Consider the following 4,813-nt stretch of genomic DNA (forward strand, 5'->3'; position numbering starts at 1 on the left):
CCCTTTGGGGGTCACAAATGACCCTTTCGCAGAGGTCACCCGATTCATAACAGTACAAAATGACAGTGATGAAGTATCAATGAAAATAATGTTATGGTTGGGGGGTCACCACAGCATGAGGAACTGTATGAAAGGGTCACAGCATGAGGAAGGTGGAGAACCCCTGCCTTAGTCCATCCTTCTGGCCCTGCCAATGAGCACACGTACCTTTTAGACAGGGAAAAGCCATCTAAACATAAGGCTTTACTAAGACAGTGGAAGCAACAGCTGGGAGCCCCTTCACATGATTTATGGCAACGTTACGGAGAGATGGACCGGCACGTGGCATCCATGGTCAGTTACTGGTGTCTTTGAAGGCAGAGCTGGGTCTCTGGACTCTCAACTCGGAACAGTTTAGGGCTGTGTGTGCCCATGTCTATTTCCCATGGATATTAGGCTAGTTTACATCTCAAGGCCCTGCTAGTTAGTTCTTGTAAAGCAACCATCTCAAAGTTGCTCCTTAAAAGTTTGGAAACCTCAGGGGAACGTGGCTGTGCTGTTGCTGAGAAGTTCCATCATGTCCTCGGCTTCCATTGAGTTCTCAATATCCAGCTGCAATCCCAAAGGCTGGTAAGCTATGATGAAGCATTGATTTGAGGAGATAATAAAGTGATTTATTTTTTTACTTTTGTAAAAGGAGGTAGAGATATAAAGCAAAATTCAAACATACATTGCTATAGTTCATCCTATTATTTTCAGGGACTCTGATGTTTTAGGGAACGAAACATGCACATTCTCTTTGGGAATTATAGTTGATGGATAATCTAAAGCGCCTTCTGTTACAATATAACTTAATGCTAGAAAAAGGACACAAATTTATTTTTAGTCCTTTGCTGAGCTCAATGGAAAGTAAAGGACAACTGCACAAAACGACAATAATGTGAGGTCTCTCCATTTTTAAGGTCTTCCTTGATTCCTCTCATGAGCATTTTATAGCCCTCGCCACCTAGATCTTGTTAGACTTAAAGCCTTAGCATTCTATTTGGAATAGAAATTGATTCCAAGTTATTCACAGTTTATATAAATAGGATTGTGCTTTATATGTTGGGGAGCTTCCCTGGTGGTGGAGTGGTGATGCTTTGGGCTGCGAGCCTCACCACTACCCAACGTAGTATGATACAATACGTAGATTGATCTTTGAATGTTGAGCAAGAATTGCATTTCTGGTGGTCTCCGTGGTGGTTTGGGCAAGGTGCCTCTCCGTTGGCTCCCTTTCACGGAGGTCCTACATAGAAAAGAATAGACTGCTGCCCAGTCCTGCGTGGTCCTCACAGTTGTCAGCGCTGAATCTCTGGTTGCAGCCGCAGTGTCAATCCCTATCTTCAGCTTCTTCCTTTGTTTGCTGACCCTTGACATTGACCAGCCTGATGTCCTTTTGCAGGGGCATGTGGAGCTTGGTTCCTCCTGATAACGTCCCCCAAGTGAAGTCTCCCCATCCTGGTTTCTAAGGAAACTTCTTGTTGCATTTCTCCCCAAAACAAATGTGTTTGTTTTTCTGGCATTCCATGTTATTTTTAGTATGTTCACCCAACGCATCTTTCAAATACAGCAAATTAGTCTTCTGTCCTCCTCATCCTCATCCGTTTTCCAACGTTCACATGCATAGGAGGCAATTAAAAATGCTACCTGCTGGGTCAGGCACACCTTAGTCCTCAGAGTGACACGCTGACTCTTTAACACTTTAAAGAGGTCTTGGGCTAGAGAACTGCCTAATGCAAAACCTCATTTGATGTCCTGACTGCTGCTGCTGCTGCTGCGAGCATTGATTGTGGTTCCAAGGAACTGAAACCCCGACGATGCCCATCGCTTCTCCATTGATGACGGTGTGTGTGAGTACCGTGTCTCTGGAATGGACGCTCATTTGGATCTCCTTGAGTTGAGCTTCATCTGCTTATTGAAACCTTTCCATCAGTATTCGGTCAATTCCCGGAGTCTTCTTTTTCCCCAGTGCCTTCATTTTAGCTTGGATTTCCTCCTTCGGTACCATTAGCTCTTTATCATGCGCACCCGAGTAGGATGACGGCTGGATGGGGACCAATTTCTTTATTTTTTCAGAACAGTGACTGTAAGTATACTTTGCATCTTCTTTAGAGGCTACTTTGTGTCGTTCAATATTTTCCCACAGAATCCCTCACCAGTGCAAGTGGAGGCCTGAATAGCATTTTCAATTCTTTCAGAATGAGCTATGTGGAGTGTGTTCTTTTTTTTTTAGCATTCTAACTCCAGGCCTCTACCCATTTCATTATACTAATCTGTTTCCTTGAGCTGCCCTTTGAAAGCTTCTGTTCAGCTCTTTGACTTCATCATTTCTTCCATTTGCTTCACATTCAAGAGCAAGTTTTATCCTCTTTGGTCATTTATTATTTCATGTCTTAGTTTTTAAAAATAGTTTTATTATGATATATTTCACATATCATACAATTTAATTGTTCAATCATATTAAATATTTGTGCAATTATTATCACCACAATCCATTTCAGAAAACTTTCTCCTTGTACTTAGGGCTGTAAGCTCCCCATCCCCACCCTCATCCTCCCCTGTCATGTTCCTAAGTAATTATCAATCCAGTTACTGGCTCTAAAGATCTGCTTGTCTTTTTAATGAACTTTTGCTTCCTTCACGTATGTGTGAGTCCGGGTGGACTAGAGAAACAAATTCATAAGACGCTCATATGTGTATAAAAAATAGCTTTATAGACAAGAGCAATTGAATATTGAGAAAACATCCCAGCCCAGACCAGGTCAAGTCCATAAGTTCTTGAACTTGAACTTAAGTATATAAGTTCAAATATTAGCCCGTTTGTCCGATACCAGTCAATAAACTCCTCCTGAGACTCACGCAACACATGCAGTGACGCCTAATGCAGGAAGATCACAGGCCAGTGGGTGTAAAGTCTTGTGGATCCAGTGGCAGGAGAAGCATCTCAGCACTGGCATGGGTCTCCACGTGGCTCCTCCAACTGCAGCCCTCTCGGGTAGCTCCATGTGTCTTCTCAACAGGAATGTCTTGCAGGGAGTGAGAGTGTGCCTGATCTCTAGCAAGCGAGCTATTTATCTCCTTAGCACCTCCAAATGAAGTCATCAAGCTGTGACCGGATTGACAGACTAAACTCCACCCCTTCACTCTTAAGTCTCAAACTGACAACAGATTATGTAACTACCACAACATATGTTATTCTTGATGTCATCCCATAGCTCAGCAGGTCTTTGGTTATTAAAGCACCATGCATCAAATCTCTTAGTGGTGTGCTCTCCATATTCAAGTGGGAGAGACTAAAGGTGGTATTTGGGCTCCCATGGACTTCTTTGATTTACGTTACCTTCAGCCTGAACATGCGTGTGAGAAGTTGATGGCATGTTCCACAGCTGCCGCTAGTCTCGTCTGGGTTGATGTTATCGAGCTTTTCCATATTCCTGTCTCACAGATCTAGACAAGTGGATTCCTAAGTATCCCATCTAGTTAGGTCCATCTACACCTTTGCCTTTTACGGTGTTGAACAAAAGCTATTGATAATGAAGAAGTCCTTGGTCTTCCAACATTCCATCATGGAATCTCCAGCATCATTTCTATCGCAAGGGCCTTATTTTCCAAGCATGAATCCTTTCTCTGCTTCCGACTTTCCTTTTAAACCACCAGGGATTTCCAACGCATCACGATTACAGATTTGACCAATCCTGACAGAATAAGTCGATAGAATTTTTCAAGTTTTCATCACTCGCTTCAGTGGTCAGTGTATAAATCTGAATAATAGCTCAATTAACTGAACGTCCTTGTAGGCATCTATCTAACCTATCACAGAGAGCATTGCATTCAACGTAGATCTTGAGATGTACTTTTTGACAATGATGGTGGCACCGTGGCATCGTAAACCAGGTGACTGCCCAATTCAGAAGAGCGGATGCAGTTTCTTTCAGCTCACTCTTGCCTAGGACACCCATCTTTTTGTGTTCAGTTTTGTGCTTGACAACAACTCCAAATTTTCCTAAATGTATACTTCACACATTTCATAGCCCTATTATTAATGGCTGTCTGCAAGGGTTCCTTCTGATTCTGACCCATGCCCCATCAGCAAATGAAGCTCCCTAAAGCTCCCCTCCAACAATGGCATTAATGTCGACTCTCCTTTGAGGGAGCAGCTCACCTTCAACACATTATCTGACAATGCACTGCTGCTTTGCCTAAGGTTCTCAGTGTCGAAGCCCTCGGATATAGACCATTAATTCTTTGTAGTCTGTTCTTTGTCTGAAAGCTCTGCTGATACCTGTTCATCATGGCTGCCCCTGCTGGTATTTGAAAGGCCGTTGACATAACTTCCAATAGCACAGCAACAAGAAAGCCATTGCAGTTCATGATCTATTCTCCTGTAATGACTTGCTAGATTCCCTTTGCTAAAATTTTCTTCAATACGTTTGCATCTATATCTGAGCTATTTAGTTCGTAGCTTTTTAAAAAAATTTTTGTAATAGGTTAGTGGGAGTCTCATAATTGGATTGAGATGTACATCCTCACAGTCTACTGTCTGAAATAGATGGTGTAAAATTGTATTAAATGTTTTCCTTAAATGTTTGGCAGCATTTAGTGGTAAGTTAATCCACTCATGGGCTTTTCTGTTTTTAACAGTTTTACACTTCCACTTCAACTGTCGCAATAGCTACAGGACTGTTCAGGATATCTCTTTCTTCTTGAGTGGGTCTGGTGGTTTTTTCCTTCCAAGGAACTGGCCAGTTTTAAGGTTTTAAGATTTCTGAGAATAAGATTGTTTGCAGTATTCCCT

The sequence above is a fragment of the Echinops telfairi genome, unplaced genomic scaffold (genome assembly GCF_000313985.2).
Source record: "Echinops telfairi isolate 266 unplaced genomic scaffold, ASM31398v2 ScPeMD7_7400;HRSCAF=8409, whole genome shotgun sequence".
Lineage (NCBI taxonomy): Eukaryota > Metazoa > Chordata > Mammalia > Afrosoricida > Tenrecidae > Echinops > Echinops telfairi.